This window comes from Theropithecus gelada, chromosome 11 (genome assembly GCF_003255815.1).
Source record: "Theropithecus gelada isolate Dixy chromosome 11, Tgel_1.0, whole genome shotgun sequence".
NCBI lineage: Eukaryota > Metazoa > Chordata > Mammalia > Primates > Cercopithecidae > Theropithecus > Theropithecus gelada.
Genome location: NC_037679.1, coordinates 49,571,505 through 49,594,383, shown reverse-complemented (window position 1 = coordinate 49,594,383; position 22,879 = coordinate 49,571,505).

The following is a 22,879-nucleotide window of genomic DNA, read 5'->3' as shown; positions in this document are numbered from 1 at the left end:
GCCACCATGCCCAGCTGTAATATTATTAATAAACATAACTTCATCATTAAATAATTGGCATGGCTCTTAGCTTTATTTCTCATCCAGGGTAAACATATCCTCTATAGTCAGATATTGCTGATCAGACCCATTATTATTTACTGATAATTCTCAGTCTTTGCATCTCCATTTGGCCCCTACTGTTGCAGAAAATACTTACCTCTTCTAAATACTTTGCAAATATTCTTCTGAAGTACCATAGAAATAAATTAGCAGCACTCTGTTTTCTTGGAAGGTTTCTATATTTCTACCATGCTGTGATGCCAAGAGGAGTCTGTATAGCCCTGATCCTTGTGTCAGGAAAAATAACTTCCAGATTAGCACCCTTGAGGAAAGGATTCCCGGTTGGGTGAGTCATGATTTCCATGGTTCTTCTTGCATGCTACTATCAAAAACAGCTTCTCTAGCAACACAGGTTTTTGAACTTAACCGTTTCTTTGCCTGCTGTGTAAGCCTGTAGTTCTCAAGCTCTGTCCATGAGCCAGCTGTATTAGAATCACCCAGAAAATTTTTTCAAAATTTAAGATTCCTAGTTCTCACTTCCAAAGAACCAATAGGTCATTTTTGGAGGAATGAGGGGGGATGCCTATGCTCTGTACGTTTAAAATACTCTTTTATGATGCTAACTGGAGACAGTATTTGCAAAGGATGTGAAAAGGACTAATTTCCTTACACTAGAGCTGTTGCAAAAAATGCATAAAAGACTAACAATATAAAAGAAAAATGAACCAAGAATATGAACAGATGGCACACACATGTGCACATACACAAATGGCCAATAAATATATGAAGAGATGCTCAACTTCACTCATAATTAAAGAAACTCAAGTATAACAGAAAAAAAAAATCCCAATTTTCACTATCAGAATGGGCCAAAATTAAAATTAAATATTACTTCTGTAGGCAAATGTTTGGTGAATCAGTAACTCTCAATTATTCTTAGTGGGATTTCAAACTGATATAAAAATTTTGGCAACCAATTGCAACATCTATCAAAATTATAAATTTGAGTGTCTTTGGAGTCAGCAATCCATGCATGGTAATATTATCTCCAAATATACTCAGAAAGCATGTAAAGTATGTGCAGATATGTTTTTAAAGTATGTAAAAATGTGTATAAAGATATATATATAGGTCAGACACAGTGGTTCACACCTGTAATCCCAGGACCTTGGGAGGCTGAGGCAGGCAGATCAACTTAGGTCAGGAGTTCAAGACCAGCCTGGTCAACATGGTGAAACCCCATCTCTACTAAAAATATGAAAAACAAATAAAAAATAGCCAGGCCTGGTGGCAAGTGCCTATAATCCCAGCTACCTGGGAGGTTGAGGCAGGAGAATTGCTTAAACATTGGTGGTGGAGGTTGCAGTGAGCCGAGATCATGCCATTTCACTCCAGCCTGGATGAAAAGAGCGAAACTCCATCTCAAAAACAAAACACAAAAAGAGATAGATAGATAGATAGATAGATAGATAGATAGATAGATAGATAGACAGACAGACAGATAGACTTTATATATGAATACATTTATTTTAACATATACTTTTTTCCGTAAAAAATGATAATTGCCACCTCTAGGTACTAAGTCAGTTCATATAAAGTAGCTAGCAAAATGCTTAAAATGATAGCCATTATTATCATTATTATTACTCTTGTACATGGCAGCTACAAAACTATGTAACAGTATTAATAAAAATTCCTTCATTATTTAAAAATTTGCATGGCTTTTAGCTTTTATATCTACATAAAGTAACCATTACAGCTTTCTCCAAAATAACTAAACAAACAAGCACAACACTCACCTGCAACAAACAATAAAAACAAATAAAGACCTGGTTAAATAAAGTGTGCAGCCATATATTGGCATGCTCAAGAGGCACTGAAAAGAATGAAGTAGGTCTCTTAAGCTACTGAAATCTATCTCCGAACTATTACTAGGTGGAAACAAGGAAATTACAAAATAAAATGTATAGTCTGATCTTATTTGAGGTAGTGTATATCCAATATACCCCTTTGTACCTCTTGCATTTTTTACTATAGAGATAGTTTAGATTTTAACTTGTAAGAAATCTGCCCTGGTGAGTTTGGTAATTTGCTAGGTTTGGAAATTACTATCATGCTATCCAATCTGATTAAATACTACATTTGTTCTTGTTAATCACATATCTGGTGAACAGAGCTATCTCACTAGGTTGTCTAAAAAGACTAAATGAGCTAATATATGAAAAGACACTATATGAATTCTAAGCATTGTGTAAATTTTTGAAAGCAATTTAAAAAATATTAAGCCCTATGTATTATTGTTATTACATTCAAGAATTGTTTAACATTTTGATCAGTACGCTGATAGCAAAATCCTAAGAATAGGAGATACAAAGGTAAATAATACAAAATAATGACCTTGAGATGTTTACACTCTAATATAAAAGATAAATTTTTTTAGAAAATAAGTAGACTACAGTATAACTAACAATACAAAATAGGCCTGCAAAAATTACAATGAGAACATGGTTTGTGGCATATAATGAATATTTAACACATAAAATTCTTAGGAGTTCTTCAAGCATATATGAGAAAAGAGAAAAATTATGGTAAAGAAAGGATCCCATTCGATGGATATATGGATGCATAGGTGAACATGATTTGCTCAGGGAAATGGGAATAGTTCCATGTAATTGACACATGGAGATGGTACTGTCAACTTTTCTTAAAAATTTTATTTAATAAAATACACTTCATAGTATTGGCCATATTCTAATCTTTTTTGATAATGCTGAAACTGCTTTCATATCCTATAATGCCATGATTTCATCTTATGCATATTGAGGTAATTGTATCAAAGAAGCAGAAAGGGCTGATCTAGCCAGTTATTAGGCTGGTGGACAAATCAGCATTCATGAGATCATTGAAACAGATTCTGGAGGGTTTTTTTGTTGTTGTTTTTCATACAGACCTATTAGGGGAAAACCAATGACTGTATTATATGCTGATACTTACATTAGACATTTAGTCATCTGGACACAATGAGCAGTAGAGAATGATTAGTAATAAATAGAGACAGCGTTGTGGGAAAAAAGGACAATTTAGTGGTAGAATATTTGTGAGACTAATTCTGTTTATAAGTAAAATGTATTTCCCATTTTTTTTTCAGCCCATTAGAAAACGTTTGACATTGAAAAAGCACTTTCAAATGTAACTCATTTTTGCTTGGAACACTTTTTATTCCCAACTCATGTAAATTATTATTTCCTTCCTCTCCCTGCTCCCTCCTGCCTTTATTTTGGCATTGTTGGGAGAACAGTTAAATGTTTGGTCATGAATATGTGCTTTGTGGCTGGAGTCAATTTCTGTTACTTTTTCATTTAATAGTGTTGTGTCTTTTCCTTTCAGTTTTTTGTGACTTTACCAGAAAATTTTGAGTTGTAATTCACCTTGTGAAAACACTTACTACTTGGGTGACTCTAGGTTTTGCACTTTACGGTCGAAATCTGCAAGTCAGGTCTCATAACTATTCCTTTTTTCTTGAGTAAAGCAGTCATTAGATGGTTCTTGGCCAAGCCAAAATACTTTAGAAAATACATTTTTAAATTCTTATTACAGATTATTCATTTGTTATGTTTCCCAATATTGCTTGCCCTCTTTCTATATGAAAATGAGTAAGAACAATAAACTGTATAATAGCAATTCTACAATGATGTTTACTTATGTTTACCAATCAGCTGCTATGATCTTGAAAATGAGTCTACTGCCTAGAGAACTAAAGCTATTTGGTGTTTACCTTTGATTCTCTCTCTCTCTCTCTCTCTGTGTGTGTGTATATATATATATATTCATTTACATATATTCATTTATATATTCCTTTTATATTCTAAAAATGCTTTTTAAGTTGTTCTACTTCAATTAACTGTGTTCTTTGATTTTTGAAAAACAAGGAAATAAACGCTATAGTAGTATTTTCAGAAGGTTTTAATTAAAAAGTTCTATTTTAAATTATATGCACCTCCCTCCTCTCTCTTTCATGTCACTGTTCAGCAATAAAATTCTACCTAAGGATGTTTTATATTAACATGCATTTAAACCAATCCTTGTTTAGGAATCTTTATTATGACAGGAGATGTAATTGTCAGTCATTTCAGGATTTTTTTTTTTCCTCAGGTCTTCTTGAAATGTCATGCTTTGTCTTGAGGTACAGAAATCTGTACGGGCAAAGGGGATATAGTTTTCTTATTTTAAAATATAAACTAAAAGGATTAAAACGTTAGAGATAAAAAAATAATGTTAACATTGAGATCTGAGCATACATTCTATCACGTTCTATAATCTACATTATAAAGTTAAGACACTGGCTACTTTGGAGCTAAATTCTGCTTCTCCACACACATACACATTCTGTACCCACTTTCCACCCTAATTATCTGTATATCTACTTTAATCTTGCCTCCTTTTGGATGGTTTTAATTTATTTTCATAAACCTTTTTAATTTTTTTATTTCTGGATAAATCATGTACAGTATATCAGCAAATGGGTTTTCAACTGGGCATATACAGACAGAGCAAACTGGGGGTTACATATACATAAGGCTCTAAAAATACAATTCCTCGGGACACCAAAAGGTCACAGAGTTAAAAATCATTTATATGAAATAAGCCAGATACAAAAAAGCCAAAACTCACTGGTAGTTGTTAACTCAATTGAGCCCAACCCAGCCACTATAATAGTTTAGGTATACCCTGGGATGAATGAGGTCTCCAACTCATCTTTTACTATAAAAAGATTAGGAGTCAGTAAAATGAGGAAAAGAAACTTCAGTTTGTTTAGAGTATATCTTAGGACAGAAATACAGAAGAATAATGTCCCAAAACAAATGTCAAGCATTGGTATATACAAACAGCCCCAATTAATTTACAATCAGAGAAAACTTATGGAGACTAAGAAGTACTTGAACGGGAAAAAGATGAATCCTGAAAACAGACTAGATTCTGAAATTACATGAATGAAGACCTAAAGTTAGTAAGTGTAATGTAACCTTATTGTTTTATAAGGCTTGGTGAGAAGAGTGGGCATTTGGTTAACACATAAAGCAATATGGCCAGAACACTGTATTGGTTAGATTACGGTTTAGACTGCTGCATTAATCAAGATTCTGTTTATAATTTTATATTAAGAAACTCTAAAATATAGTTAATTTTTTTCCTCTTTGAGATTAATTTACTTATTTCTCCCCAAAACTGCTTAAGTAGGTAGTCCATTGCTGGTAAGGCGGATTAGTGGTGTCAAAGATCCAAACCCTTTTTTTCGTTTTTGTTTCTTTGCCATCACAAGGGCTTGCTTCAAATTGAACATGGCTTATTATCAATTCCACATTTCAGCCTGTGAGAGGAAGAAAAAGAGAAGGGGAGAGAGATCAAGCTTCTTCTCTTTTAAGAGATAATCTAGAAGTTGCATGTCTTCTGCTTAATATTTCATTGTCCAGAACCTAGTAATAGGACCACAGCTAACTGTAAGGGAGGTTGATAAATGCAGTCTGTAGCTGATTAGTCGTGTTACCAGCTAAAGCTTTGATTATTATAGAAGATGATATAAAGAAATATTGTGCAGATTCTTTTCATATCCCAAAATATTATTGTCAGTCTCTAACAGATGCCAGTGTATCAGGTGCTTAGAACTCAATGTTCACAGCTCTGCAAAGCACACATTTAATGGATAAAGAACCAGATATACAGAGGAGTTAAATGACTTTACCAAGTCCACATAGAATTTACATGACCAGAGATCAAATGACATTCTATCTAAAGCTAAGTACAGCCTGTGATTTTCCCAGCGTGACACCCTCAAATAAATGTGGGAGTGACAGTCTGCTTGGTAAATTTCACTGTTCATGAATCATTTCTAATGTATTGTGACACTGTGATATTTAAGAGTTAAAAGGAAGAGGATGTGAACTTCTTACCAATGGAGGGGAAATACAGCTTTCTTTCTTTCTTTCTTTCTTTCTTTCTTTCTTTCTTTCTTTCTTTCTTTCTTTCTTTCTTTCTTTCTTTTCTTTCTTTCTTTCTTTCTTTCTTTCTTTCTTTCTTTCTTTCTTTTTTTCTCGCTTTCTTTCTTTTTCTTTCTTTCTTTTTTCCTTTTTTTTTTTATTTTGAGACACTCTGTCACTTACACTGGAGTGCAGTGGCACAATCACAGCTCACTGCAGCCTCAAATTCCCAGACTTAAACAATCCTTCCCCCTCAGCCCCCCGAGTAGCTGGGAACGCAGGTAGGCATGCACCACCATGCCCAGCTGATTGTTCTACTTGTTGTAGAGATAGGGTCTCACTAAATTGCGTAGGGGAAACAGCTCCTCTATTTTAAAACCCTTTGATAATGTGCTTAAGATGCAAAGACAACATATTCAGCTTCTTTTTACACTCTTAAGAACCTAGCATGATACTAAACACTAATCAGAAAATCAACCTACACACTTCATAATCATATAAGTCAAATACCTGTGATGACTGTCATTTTTCTCACTGTTAGCAATGCCAGCATGGAGGAGAGTATGAACTTGACTGCAACCTCTTTAACGGAAGAGACATTACCTAATTTATCTCTGCAACTCCAATGACTAACACACCTGGCCCTTAGTAAGGGCTCATATTTGTTCCTTGAACTGAACTGAAGATCAAAGTTTAAGACAACAGGGAAAGAATGTATTTGTGTGTCCAACTTATTGCAAAAAATAACCTTTAATAGGTATTTTCTGACAATGCAAAATTTATTACATTAAAAAATGAAATAATACTTTTAATTTTCACTTGCTGAATCGTCAGTAGAGTTCATTTTGATGCATTGAATATGTATTTTAAATAGGTTTTAATTTCTAGTATTCCAAGCGTTTTGCTTGTTTTTCATTTTTAAACAAAATTAATTTTCTGTTCCATATATTTTTTGATTATAGGAAGATATGCTTTTGTTTCTCTTGACAACTATATGGTGCTGATATATTTTCCTCTGCCTCTACATTCTGGTGATGATTTTTTTAAAAATGTAATATATTCTTATCAAATAATGACTAAAGCTTGAAAAAGAATCAAAGACAAAAACAGAATCTTACATTATTACATTTTACATTACATATAACACATGCAAACGAAAACAAAAAGGACATAAAAAATCAACAATGTTGTATAAATATTTATTATTTATTCACTTATTTTATTTGAATTCCATTTAATTATTCTCCCACATTTGGTCATACATTTATTGGTTTATTATGTTAAAAAGAAGTGCAGTCCAGACTGGTACTTATGAATACTGAGTTCTATATTCAACTTTGCTGCTAATTTACAGGGTTTTGTTCATGGGTCATATAAACTCCAAGCCTGTTTCCTGATTTACAAAATGAGTGTGTATTAGTTTCCTGTGGCTAGGTAATAAATTGCTACACACAATACATGTTTATTATCTCCTAATTTCTATAAGTCAAAAATCTTGTCACTGCTTAACTGGGTACCCTGCTCAGGATCTCACTAGTTTGCAATCAAGGTATTGGCTCTGCTAGAGTCTCATCTACAGGTATAACTAAGGAGATAGCTGCTTACAAGCTCATTCTGATACTTAGTAGCATTTATTTCCTAGTGGCTGTGTGACTGAGGCACCCAGCTTTATATCAGCTGTCACTGGAGGCTGCCCTTAGAGGCTGCCCACAGTTCCTTGCTATGTGGGCCCCTCTACAGTCAGTTTACAACATGGCTATTGACTTCTCCAAGGAAAACAAGAAAATTGTCTGCTCTGCAAAGATGGAGTCATAGAGCTAAATGTAATCATGAGAGTGACAGCCCATCACCTTTGCTACATTCTGTCAGTTAGAAGGAAGTCACAAGTTGCACTTCATTCAAGGACAGTAACACCTCCTGAAGGTGTACAAGAGTCATACTCATTGGGGGTTATCCGTGGGTAGATCTGACACAAGGGTATTGAAACACATAACCTTAATATGTTCCTCCAGCTGTGTTATTTTATAATTATTGTGGAAATAATGAGAATCATCTGAATCTTAATTTTAAGTTACAGCCTCTGAGCTCTTAAGGTTTAGAAAGTTCTCTGACTTCCTTACAGATTCAGAAGTAATAAAGTTTGATACCTACCATTTTTAAAGAGGTGAAAATGTAAGCAAGGGATTCCTTAGTAGAAAGAGCCAGGGACCTAACAGGAAAGAAGAAACCTAGCTAAAGTATCCTGAGAAAAGCTCAGGCTTGGCTACAAGAGAAGCAAATGCGGGTACTATGAGCAAAAACTGGGATAAAGATCACAAACACAAGGGTGAAACTGAACTAAAAGCCAAATCAAAATGAGTGAGAGCTCGAGGGGGAGAAGGGTGTTTTGAGGTGAGCGCCACAAAATCAATTAATTTTTATTATTAGCCTGAACGAAGTACCAGATACAGAGATTGTATAAGCTTAAAGCAGTGATTCTCAACTTTGCCTACACATTAAAATTAGCTGAAGTTCGTAAAAATTCAAAGTCAAGGTCACATCCTAATCCTATTAAGCCTGAATCTCTTAAAAAGGACTCAAGTTTTAATATTTTAAAAATACTTCCCAGGTAATTTCAGTGTGCAGCAAAGATTGAGAACAAATTGTCTACTCTGACAAATCAAAGTGCGGTCTAAGGACCAAGCAGAAAGATTGGCATCACCTTTTCAGCAATGCAGACATTTTTTTCCCTTTTCCAGCGACAAAATCTGAACCTTCGTTTTAATAAGAGCCTCACGTGATTCACATGTAACTGACCTGATTTAAAGACCTAGGACAAAGACAACAGTACCTAATATTACACTTGCCACATAATTGTTTCTTTCAGTCCATGTTTTGACAATTTGGGTAAATAACGTACTACTAAAAAGATGAATAAATGGGGGACTTTAAAAAAAAATCTATTAGAGTTAAGTTGTACTGATTTGTTCAGACCTTGGAAGACAAACATTGGCTTTCTTATACCAACTCTGATTGATCAGTAGTGGCTGGCTGCCTAGAGAACTGTGTTGAGAAACAACATTTTGAGATTTCTTTTTTCTGAGAAGAGTACCCTGATGGATTAACTGTGTCTTGGGGAATGACAATTGTTACTATAGAAACAAAAGGAATTTTTCTACTTTCCCTCTTTTGAAGGTTCGATAATTTGTGTCTATAAAGCAAAGTGATGTAGGGGCCAAGGAAAAATGTCCCCTTTGCTTCTTTTTGAAGGTTCACTGGAAATCACTGACAAAAGGCATATTAATTATTTTAAGGCATACAAATTTATTTGATTATAGTTTTATATGACATGAGAGCCTTCGAAATGAAGACCCAAACATGCAGGGGAAACTGTCCATTTTTTGCTTAGGTTCAACAAAGTATAGACAGCCATGTAGAAATATAATTGGATCAAAAGGATGTGATCTAATACTAATTGAGTGGGGTAACCCAGTAGGGCCTGCCCACTTAGGCTTTTCTGAGCCTTTCTGCAGCATTCTTTCCATCTGGATATGGGGCAGGACCCTCTCTGGAATGAAAGTCTTATGACCTACAGTCAAACAAGGTAGGTCAGAGTGGAGGCTAAAGCAACTCCATCTCAGATGCTAATTCACTGTAATGACTTCTGATTAACCCCGGTTCCATGAAGGTCTCTAAGATTTCCAATTTATCTATTGTTCCTGTGTGAGAGCATATACTTACCGTAAATCCTGTCATTAGTCAAAATAATTTTCATGTATCATGCTTGGATTGTCTTACACATCCCTTCAGAATTATCCTTTTCCCTCTGATATGTAAGCCCTGGGTCTGAAGGGTAATGGTGCAGATCTCCACCATCTTGTCTCACTGCCACCAAAGACACAGACATGGCTTTTCTCTGTAAGTCCCTATTAAATTTTTCTTTCAGAGAAACTGGATTTGTCAGTCTCTTTCTTCCAACTTTCAGCTTCCTTGGGCTTTGCAGATAGGTTTCTATATACTTGCCCACCCCAGAGCAGTCAGAGATTTCTTTATGGACAGTTTTTATACAGAAAGGTAGGAAGGAAGTTAGAGTAACATTCTTAGGTTTTATGACTAGCTTTGGGGAAAAGGGGTTCTGGTTTCTTATTAGTTGCCTTGCGAAGGAAGAGAGAACTTCTATTGCTAGCCTCAGGGGAGGATGAAGGGTTAGAGACAGAATGACAGGAGAAGGTCAGAGAGAGGGTGAGGCCTTCATTTTTGGGTACCATTTTCTGAGCCCCCTACAATGTCAATTGACAGATTAATAGGGAAAAAGTGTATGTACTTACTGCATGTACATGGGCATAGGAGTCAAACAACATATGAGACTCTAAAGGACACTTAGTTGAAGCTTGAATAGGATTTTCTTACAGAATGAAATTGGGGTTGGAGGTTTCTGGAGGGTAGTGGCGACAGGTTATGAGGGGGTGAAGGGAGAAGAACATGGCAAGCAAAGGCTTCCTTGTTATGCCGTTGAAATTTCTTAGGTAGCAGCCTTCAGAAGAATAGATGGGAGCCCATGGTAAAAGTTTATCTGTCAAATCTTCAAAAATATCAGACCTTTAGTCCTCTTTTCCTGAGAGTTAATCTTTCTTAGATCTGGATAAGGCAGATAAGGAGATCTCAGATTAAGCCTGTTTGCATCTGCTGTTTACTTTGTGATAGCAGTTTTCCTCTACAGATGCAAATCTCCCCCCCAAAACAAACAAACAAACAAACAAAAAAACAGCTTTTCTGCGCTATTCCTGTGTCTGCAGCCCCTGTGAATAGCCATCTGAAAATACACCCAAGAAGCACACTGTGGGGTGGCATATTTTGGTTTCCCAATTTCAAAGCATATCTGCTGAATCTGCTCTGGATTTTTCTTATCCAATAGTAGCTCTCAGGACAGAGGGCGCCCATTCTAAAGACAGCTGCCTGGGATTAAGGAAGTATTCCTGCAACACACACATATTATTAACTCATTCATTCTACATTCATTCTTTTGTGGCTCCAGAGAAAATCTATTAAATACCAGTTTTGTGTCCCAGATACTTGTTCTGCTGATTGTCAGGTTCCTACAGAGTTAGAATGACCTCACCTTTCAACATAAACATGCCACAGCTCCCTGAAATTCCAAGAGCAAAGCAGCCTCGTATCACCATCAATCATGCTCAAGGTGAACGGGGAAACTGGTTTCACCAGAGGTCTTGATTACTCCGAATGTCAGAGAGATGCTTAGGAGGAACCAAAGACATGATGATTCCATTTAAACAGCTTCTTTCTGAATTTTATAGAACTGCAGAGTTAGAAAGCTTCATTGTACCTTCAGAAAAACATTTTCATGAAAATTCAACTTAAGCACATGTTAGAAATAGTTAACCCATAAGGAAAATATCATAATTTATTAAGCCATCCTATTACAAATCTTACAGGAAAACGGAAAAAAATTATTTTTTCATACAGTATGATTTCATCTTGTTAACACTAAAAAGTAAAATGCCTATAGGTAGCTATCTTTGAAGTCCCAATTGAGGGAGATTTTCCACTTGTATTCCTTTCAGTAATAAAGAGCTGCTGGAAGCTCTGTAGAAATGTTGTTTTTTAGTGAATGTGCCAATATACCTGGGCTTTCTTTCAAGCAGTGAGTGATTCCTTTGAATTGTGTTTTAAGCCAAAAATAGGGTTACTCATAAATTGCATGAATACTTTCCAAGTCATAATTGCCAGGTTACAGTCTCAGATTTTAGTCATCAAGCATAAGCTCTTTTTATATTCCCTAAGTCTCAAATTGATAGAATTTTCTTCTCATTCTTCCTCCCCTATACCATTCTCATTCTCTTCTCCTAGCTTCCTTTATCACCCTCGGAGAGCACACACACACACACACACACACAAACACACACGCACATAGTAAGGAATTTTGCTATTAATCACAGTGGGCTACACATAAAGATTGTCTCAGGATGATGAGCCATTGTTGAATATAAGGCTTCGAATTGAATGAAATGCTTTCTCACCATATTTTTTAAAAAATATCCATTAATGGTTACTGATAAGCTCAGGATTATTGCCATAGAAAAATCCATTTAGGTTCAAGGTAAATGCATGGAAACTGACAAGTAACTTAAAAGAATTTTTTTTTTTTTTTTTTTTTTTTTTTTTGGTGATACTTGTCAGTTATTTGAGAAAGATATTTTAGGAAAATTGCTTTTGGTAAACAGAAAAATTACCTTTTTCCTTTATACCTCAGAGCTCTTGTAATTTTTATGAAACATACAGACAATGCAGTTGTTAAATATTAGAAATTTAAAACATAACAGAAAATTACATATAGTCAGTGAATAATTTGAATATGGATGAACAAAATAATTTATAAAAAGAAGAAAACTGAACTCACCTAGAATAATAAAATGCTACTAGTGCTGCTAATTTCCATAGTAAAAATGTTGCATTCTTTTCAGGCAAAACAACACAAACAGCATTCAATATGTTTCTGGTTTTATAAACAAGATCAATATTTATACATGGAGAAAGTGACCACCTACCTTTGTTCATTTATGGAATGTCCAATTTCCCCCATGCCAAATTCCCATGCCTTTCAGCTTTAAATTCATACGGATTATCATCCTGGAAGAACCCCCACTGAAGATGTTAGACTACTCAGAATTTCATGAGGATACAAGATAATTAGCAGAGATAAAAAATAATATGAATGTCATCAACTTTGCAATTTTCTCCAAAGCTGAGTTACATATACTATTCATTATGTGCAGAGTGAAAAATAAATAAATGCAGGAAAGGGATTATTAAGATAGTACAAATTAATCTTGTAGTTGTATCATCTATCTATAATAAATATATGACTTTCCTTGAAAACTCTACCAGTGCCAAACCAATTGAAACTGAAAAAAATAAGGAGTTAATGTTTTTTCCAAACATTTGGGCCTTATATATAGTCAGCCGTACTTAAATGCCAAGGTGTTTGTTACATTTATAATGTTTAGGATGAAAATTTTATTTTTCTCTTCTTAATCATGCTGAGACTGTACAATGTTCTACATCTATATTCTACTGCTGCTCAAGTTCAGCAGGGAGCTATTCAAAAGGAAATGCACGCTATTTGTTACTATAATGCAAAATCCCTAGCTGCAGGAAGCCCAGATACGGTATTTTTGTCTCTTGCCTCTAAAACCTAGGCTAAGTTAATCCGTTTTTTCCCATAAATCAGTCCCCTTATCTTAGCTCTCCAGATTTTTACAGATGTTAAAAGAAGCATAGAAACTATAGAAAGAGGAAACCCCAACAGAGAGAAAAAAACATCAGGAAAAATAGAAAAGCATTCCCCAAAGCCTCAATTATCTACATTTTGGTCTTCCCAGGATAGCAAAAGTAACACAATAAACTATCTTTCATCTCTAACTGTGGACAATTAAGAGACAGAGAGAAAAAGAATGAATCTCTCCCTCTGGAAAAATAAAACAAAACAAAACAAATGGAAACGCAGAAAGAGAATAAAGCAAAATCAGTAGATTCTAAGGAGGCCTAGGAACTATATTCTAAACTAAACTATTGCTTGATCTTGGCCCTCACCAGAACTCCTTTTCTAGAGTGTTTGATTTCCCAGAGAAGTGGAAGTATGTCATGAATATCTCCAAAACATGGTACACCTCTTCTCCAGACAAATAATCAGGACGCGTTGTCTAAGAAGGAGAAAATCAATCAAACAAACAAACAAAAATCCTGAGGCTACCATAGATAAATTAGCATATGCAGTCACCAAATCTAATAATAAAATGGTTAATGTGACACCACTAAACATGTGACTTATGTTACTTACATTCTTGTGCAATGGAATGTCTAATTTTTCCTTATTGGTTGGTTGGATGAATGAATGGATGGATAGATGAATACATGGAAGGTTGAGCATTTAGTATGGATTAGAGTAAGTTGGTCTAGTCAAACCTGGACTAAGACTGAACTCAATTGACTTGAATCTGAACTAGGGAGTATTAGGTCTCATGCTGCTAATAAAGAGATAGCTGAGACTGGGCAATTTATAAATGAAAGAGGTTTAATTGACTCACAGTTCCACATGGCTGGAGAGGCCTCACAATCATGGCTGAAGGCAAATGAGGAACAAAGTCACATCTTACATGGTGGCAGGCCAGAGAGCTTATGTAGAGAAACTCCCATGTATAAAACCATCAGATCTCATGAGACTTACTCATTATCATGAGAACAGTATGGGGGAAACTGCCCCACTGCCCCATTATTCAATTATCTCCACCTGGCCCCACTCTGGACATGTGGGGATTATTACAATTCAAGGCAAGATTTGGGTGAGGGCACAGAGCCAAACTATAGGATATCTTAGAAACCTACACCAAGCACTGGTCACTCAGGGTCTTGAAGATCCTAGGGAAGTCAGAAAGACTGTGAAGCCTACAGGATCAGATTTGGTCAGGACAGCTAAGCCACATCCCACCTAAACGAAATAGCTCCCCAAATCTAAGGAGTTTTTGAAATTACTTTGGTAGAAATGCTGATTGAAGTAGAACTTTTAATAGCATTCTGGAACAATTATTTCAAATGAGATTTTTATTGAACATTAGCAGAGGCAGAGAATAATGTTATTTTAATACGATGCTTGACTCCAATTCTTTGCAGTGACTTCCTTTTCATCTGGCTCCTGTACATTGAAATGGCCAAAGAGTAATTTAAGCAGCATCATTTTTTTTTCTTATGATATAAAATGCTAGGGTTAGAGGATGTGCCAAAACAATTACTACATTAACCAGGCTGTTAAATTCTTTTTTTGAAATCACGACTTTAGCATGGCATATTCACTATTGCAGGTAACTATAGTTTTCAAAAACTCCTTAATCTTGGCAGATTTTTTAACCCTTCCCATCTATCATAGCTACTAAGCAAAAATGAGTAAGGATGCAGAGAATGAATAAAAAATTAGAATTAATAACTCACTGCAGTATATCATTTATGCTTCTTGGAGATTAAGTAGAAGGAAAAGGTCTCAAGAAAGATAATGTAGAAAAATTGAGGCCAGATTGTGGAACAGCAGAGTTTTGAAGATATTTCTTTGGTTATGAGATCTGACAAGACAGGAAATTTAAAAGATATAAAGTGCGCAGCTTCCAAATGTTTTTTGAAATAACTGAATTAAAATGTAGTGCTTTCATTCAACAGAATATTTTATATTGACTATTTCATTTACAATACAGTTTCAAAGAAATAACAATCAAATAAGTGATACACTATATATTTCCATCCAAAGTTCTCCTTTGATGAGTATTTATTGAACACCCATTACATTAAGCACGACTTTAGATAAAGCAAGCCTAAGCAGAAACAAAGTTTTTGTGCTAAAATTTTCACTTAAAATACATATGCTTTCAACGTCAATCATCACTCTTTATTCTGATTCTCATAGTATTTAGTGTGTTAGTTTTCTATTGCAAACGAATTGCTCAATTTTAGTGGCTTAAAACAACACAAATTTATTTTCTTGCAGTTCTGGATGTGAACAGCCTAACAAAGTTCTCACTGGGCTAAAACAAGGTTTCAGTGGGGTTGCATTCCTTTTTGGAGGCTTTAAGGAAGAAACCATCAACTTGAAATTGTAAGACTGAAAGTATGTAAACACACTTCTAAAAATATGTTGAGTTTTTGATGAAAAAGAAATTTTTCAAATGTAAAGCATTATTATTTATTATCTACATGACCTCTTTCCATCACATATCCTCCTCATTTTTGAACACCTGGCTCAAATATTGGTTTGATCTGAAGTTTTCTTTGATAATTTCAGCCAGAAGTAGCCTTTCACCCCTCAAATTCCTATACATTGTACAAAAGCTATTTCATTCATTCATTTAATTATGCATGTATGTATTTATTCAGTTCGCAATTATTATTATCTCAACATATTTCAGGCCATGTTTAAGGTTGCATTGTCAAAGAGCTAATAATTTCTTTATAATTATATGAATTACATGAATTATTTCCAATAATTTAATAATTTATTTAAATTAATATGTCTGCTACTTTACTAGTCTCTAATGAACTTGAATGCAGAGGTCACAATTTATATGTTTTTATATCTCTATGCAATTAGTATGGTACTGTTGGGGCACAGAAATCAGTACCCCAAAACATGGTGCCAGAGAAGTAAGTAATATAGATATTTGGAATTACAGGAATAAAATTTATTTTATTCTAATCCAAGTTAGATTAATTATAGCTTTATTTTTTAGTCTTCTTCCAAATAATTGGATTAGTGAATCACAACATAGCAAGAAATGCATAGGGACTAAAACTCTTGTAAACCATGTATGTATTGAGATGACCACCTTCATACCTAAATGGATAGTGAAAAAAAATGAAAATTACCAAACACGATCAAAATTTAAAAGTACAAAGATTAAAAACAACATAGATTTTTTTTTTAATTTCCAGAAGCTTTAGGAAGTAATCTGTTTTCTTTTTTCTTTCATGGTTTATTTTAGAAGTCTAGATTGTAAGACTAGGATAAATTGTGCAAGTTATCATTATCTGCCTTTGAAGTATTTGTTTATATGAATCGGCAGATAATAAGGATTTAGATTTTACTTCTGTAGTATCAAGTAGTCACACAAAAGATGGTTAAAATTATAGGAGAACTAAATATTTAGATGGTATACAAGATTGACATTTAAAAAATACTGAAATAACTTACCCTTCATTTATTTAGTCATTCAGCAATACGATTTTCGGTATTTGGCATGTTCCATTGGAAACAGAAAGATAAAAAGTTATTGTATCCAAAATTTCATAAACTTTATTTTAATTAGAATATATAGCACAGAATATGGAATAATTAGATTTGTCATAAATTATTACTGATAAATTTTGTTTTTAATGCAATTTATAGCATGAATTACAAGACTTTCCAGAATGAATAGAGAGAACACCTGTCCTACATGTCTTTAGACACTCGGGGTTTTACATAGTCTTTTTAATTATCCTTAAAACATATTTACATGACAGCATAGGTTTTTATGTGGGTTCCCATATTTGTGAGAAATGATTCAAGTATTTTCCACTATTCAACTTCATCTAACATGTAGTAAATGACACTTTCAACTAGAATGGGTAGGCAAAGGATAAGTTGCTTCTTATATCTTATTAATTCTAGATATGAACACCACCAATTCTAAAGAAAATACTATCAAGAAAAAATTTTCCCAAAACAGCAGCTGATGTACAAACATTAGAAAAATAGTCTTTACAATTGACTAGATTGTGCTAGTCTGTGTAGGCTTTACACAGGTTAAACCATAAAATAAAAACAGTATAAAATGTAAATCCAAGGGAGTTCAAGATTAATGATAATCATACAAGATTTCATACACATTCTTGACAATCGTGTTTCTCATTATGTTAGAAAAATATTAATACTATTGTCAATATCCTTTTTAAAAGATTTCTAAAACAATGTAATTATGAATATAGGGAAATTTTAAAAGTAGGAAAAGCATTATTTGAAATTTTTATTTTTAAACTGCGACTGAAATAGACAATTTATCAGGAAAAGTAATTAATCCAAATATAAAATTAGAATTACTATCAACAACTACTTTCAAAAGTAGGTATGGCCCTACATGATTTAAATGTTGGTTCTTTCAATGCTTAAACTTAAGAAAAATGAAAAGCTTCTCAATTCATCTGATGACACTTGCATATCCACAGATTCTAAATCTAACATATATGCCCCCCTATAAAATATTATAACCAAATCTCACATACAAATTCAGATGCTAACATTATAGTGCCTCAAATTCATTGTCATGAAAATATTATACTGTAAACAAGTACAGCAAATATAAAAATAAAAGGATGTTTCAATATTAGAACAATTATCACCTTAATCAAAAGTTTAAAAGTATGTGTTTTGTTTTTTAATAGATTATGAAACACCTCATAATTAAATGCACTATTCATTCTTCTAATAAACTAATGTTTTTCTCAAACTGACCAGTTTCCTGCTTAATGTTGGAATGAAAAAGCTGGGTAATCAAAGTACATTCTACACAGTACCTCTGAGGGTCCCCCTGAGATCCCGCACAGTTCGCCACAGAGTTAACACCAAAACCTACCCTTGAATTGGCATTTCCTCCTTTTCCATTTTCCTCTCACCAGTCTCTTCATTTTCTCTGGATCACTTCCCAAAATAAGCTACCTGCACACAAGCTCTGTTTTCCTGGGACAGTCTAGACTAAGATACTTGTGGATATCTTAAAGACCTGAAATATCATTTTCTTCATACTTAAATGATTTTTATGCATGTGTAGAAAATTGCAAAAAAATAATACCCCCAAATATGCTGCTTTGTAATTCAGAGAGCATGTAGGGATGAAAGAAATCAAGGAAAGGGCTTTCTCTGAAGTTCCCATATCTACCTAAAGGCCAGATCTTCCGCTAGATATTCAGTTGTGAATTTCTTCCTTAGATTATCTCATCCACTAATAGAAATTGAACCATACTGCAAGATGAAAGGCTACAGTTGACTCCCCATCTGGAGCCCAGGTGGACTTTGTCTCAGACTATTGTCTATTCTTTGGACCCATTTATCTCCCATAAAAATCCTTTTTGCTTTCTCTCTCCTATATAAAGAATACTTAAGATTCAACTATCAGGACCTTCTTTGAATTTCATACTTTGAGTGATTCCTGTGCACTTGCACATTAAGTTATTGCTATGCCTTTTTCCTTGTTATTGTCAATTTTTTTCAGATATTTAAATTATCAAAACTTCAGGGAGTGGAAATAAAATTTGTTTGTTTGTTTGTTTGTTTGTTTTCCCCTTCAGTTATTACTGTCTCTTAAAGGTCTCTCATAAATTTTCTTTTGCTTACAGAGCTGTACCAGTCTCCATTTCTTTCCTTTGTCACCTCCAAGTTTGGGTGAGTAGGAGAAATACAGCAGTCCTCATAATGAATTTAACTGTCATTGAGGTTTTTAATATTAAAATCTCCACTAAGGAAACATAGATAGGCATTATTTGATCTTTCCAGGAATCAATGAGCAAAAACTAAGAATTAAATGTGGTTGTCAATAAGGTCTCTAGAGCAAGAGCTAGACTTTTCAGCATAATAGACTGGGACATATGGGGCACAAAGCGCATAGGATACAAAAGAGAAGCTTCATACCACATTAGCTCAAGGGTAGAATCCTGTCGCTTCTGGGGCGGGGGGTAAACCTAAAAAAAATCACCAAATCCTTTGTTTTAGGGGAGGGGGAGCTTCATAAAGTTCTATGTCAACAAAGTCTTTAGGTGGACTTTATAGGCACATGCCTAGGTCAGAAGATGCCAAATTTGATAATCACACTTAGGAAAATTCTGGTGCTCAGAATTAACAAAGTCAGGTGAACAATTTCTCTTAAAAATTTGGAACTGTGTTTTCTGCATTCTTTTTAGAACGCTCTGTTGGTTGCAAGAAACTGAAGATATTCAAAGTGCTTTTATTTATTTATTTATTTATTTATTTATTTAGAGATGGAGTCTCGCTCTGTCATCTAGGCTGGAGTGCAGTGGCACATTCTTGGCTCACTGCAACTTCTGCCTCCCAGGCTCAGGCAATTCTCTTGCCTTAGCCTCCAGAGTAGCTGGGACTACAAGTGCACACTACCATGCCCAGCTAATTTTTGTATTTTTAGTAGAGAGGAGGTTTCACCGGGCTGGCCAGCCTGGTCTTGAACTCCCGACTTCAAGTGATCCGCCCACCTCAGCCTCCCAAAGCGCTGGGATTACAAGCATGAGCCACAGCCCCCAGCTTCAGGGTGCTTTTAGAAAAGGATAATTTTGTTCTTCCTCCCATAACTTGTATGGTTCACGTGGTCCTATTTGCATGGTATTTCTGAGTCTCCCTGCATACCGAGTATTTATTGATTGCTCATTTACTGTGTATCAGCACATGCTACCATGACCAAGTTAGAGTGATGCACATGATAAAGCCCCTGCCCTCAGTCTTCTACCTGCTCATAGAGTCTGGCCCCTCATCATTTGCCTTGCATCTAACTTATAGCCATACAGCAGATCAGTCAATATCTCTATATTTTTATTTCCCAGTCCCACTAGGAGACATATAATTCACTAAAACACATGCACACAAACACATGAGTTAGTATATAAATTAATGACTTTTGGATCAGGTGCAATGCCATATCAAATAAGTCATAGACAGCAGAATCTGCATGGATACTGAAGAACTTTTCTCATAGTAGAGGTTGTAGGTAAAACGGGTCTCAAGGAAGAAGTTAAATGTGAGTACGTGGCATAAACATAAATAGTACATCTACATTATAATATATTCTACTTTTTAAACTTCCCCCAAAGACCAAGGGCATGACCTAAGTGTTGGGGCTCAGCAACAGATATCTGAAAATAAATGTGTATGTCATTTCCCCTATCAATGTGCCTTTTGTCAGTCAGTTGACTTTCAGTGAACTTTTATAAGGCAAAGGTAAAATTTTCCCTTGGCGCATAAAGTTTTGGCCTCTGAGCAGGATACCAAAGCTGCTCTACTCTCTTGGAAGCAAAATCAAGGGAGCCCAGGACTTGACAAACCAGTCAAAGAGTAAGAAATGTTTACCATTTGGGCTCCCAGCTTCTCTCTGTTTATCTCTCTCTCTCTGTCTCCCCTTCTCTCTTAGATTAGGTTGAACAGATGATAAAAAAAAAAAAAAAATCACTATTACTTCCATCTCTAAAATCTTGATTAATGGGAGAAAAGAATTTGTGTGACTAGTCTTGTGTGTAGCTAGTCTACATTTCTGTTATGAATACTCATATTGTCATCCATTTCCTCCCAGAAATAGTATTTTTCCCTTTGCCTTTGTCTTTCTGTGTTTTTCTGTCATAAAGAGGGTTGCTACAGAGTAGAACACAGGCCTAAAACCCCTATAAGCCCATTGTTTGAGCCAGCCCTGCAGACTAGTCAGTCTTGTGGTTATGACCACACCAGCATCTATTTAGACCAACCTTGCTGTGTATGGATCCCCAAAATAAAAACCTAACAAGGTTCCTCCCTCATCTTGTTTGATGTCTTTGAGAGCCTGACTTGGGACCAAGTGGGAACATTCTCTCTTGGTCTCTATTATCTGGGGGGTGTGATTTTGGGGTCATGTCCAATTGCCAGTCTGAAAAGAAATGGGAACCCTGAGACACGTAAGATTTTCAGCAGAACACTCTTTGTTCTGAACGTGTTAGGCTCTCAGGGGAGTTTGTCTCCATAAGAAGTCTCATCCATAATGCACTCGATCATTCCAAACCTGTTGCCTAGTTAGCACTGGGGAAGTCCAAACCTGTGACTGGCAGCCTTCCACAAATGTGTGGGATATTGGAGGAACTAGATGCACAAACACTATCCTTAATTGTCTGTGGCAACAAGTTCTTTCCTGTCTTAACTTATACCTTGGAGTGAATTGTTTTAGTGCAAAATTATTGGGACTGCATCTCCTAAGCTGTCTCCAGGAAACATCTCTTGTGTAGATGGAAAAAACTTATTCTAGGCCTGTAAAATTACCTCCTAGGCTTTCCATGAAGAGACTCATTGGATTGCATTGCTCTTGGAATAAGTACACCATTGGAACTCCTAATCAGCAGCAACTAAAAGATGGATCCTTTAAACTAGAAAGACCACTAAATTTAAAAAAAAAAAAAAAAAGATTTTAAAAGATCTCTCATTCTAAACAATTGTCATATTTGTAGTTCCAAGATAAAATTAATGAAAAAAAAGGACACATAATAATGTCATGGCTACCCTTAGAAATTCTCTTGACAAAATTAAAGAGCAGAAATCTGACCAAGACAAAGTTAAAATTCTTTGTACACTTAAACTGCCTGCTTTGAATTTCCTGCAGAATTTACAAATAAAGATGCTTCACCTGTAGTCTAGTGGCTAGGATTCACCTGGCCTGTGTTTTATTTCTAGTCAGGGTATCAGTCCTTGCAAATATAAATCCCTTAGGAAACAATGATTAAAAAATGGTTTAATATTTGTGACTCTTGGGTTTTCAGAATACCTATTTGTTATTGATCCCTTTCCTTTCCATAGACAGCTTTTGATTTTCTGTCCTTTCATCTGCAGGAATATGGGGTTTTCACGCCTTTGTTTGTAGATGGTGAGCTGTGAAGCTGAGACCCTAGAGAATATGACTGGACAGATATGTGAGTTGTACCCCATTTGCTGCTAGTGAAACTGTTCTTTCTTTGAGTTGTCTTTAGGGTGGTTTCTGGATCTTGTCAAAACTGCTTTGTACCTCTGGAGATGCCTCATGTGTCCTTGGTTAAGTCATAAGCATAGTTAAGGCTTATTGGTTATAGTGAGTCACTTGGAAAGATACCTTTGGTTTAGATGACATAAAAAGTTCAAAAGCCAAGAGTTTTGGCTGTTTGTCCTGGCTGAAAGCTCAAAAGAGCTTTTTACAGATTTTTTAAAAGAATTCTATTGTGAAAGCTTAACTAAAAGCGGATATTCAGGCTATAATTTTGTTTGTTTGTTTGTTTTGTTTTTTTTTTTTAGAACTTTCTGCTTTTTCTCTTTCGGATCCTGCTTCTGGGAAGCTTTTTAAGCTGACTAAAAATGCTTTTTAATATTTGCGGTCCCCATGTTTGCTTCCTTTCCTGTTGGCATAATTTTTTGTGAGAAAAATGTAAAAACTCATTGGCCTTTTGGAAAGCTTAAAATCTCCGCAAATTGGTTCCCGTAAGAATTAACTTCCCATTTACTTCTATCTGGCCTTCCTCTTTGCCATCTTTGATACTACATGAAGGAATCTAGTTAGGACTTCTAAGGTTCTGAGACCCCT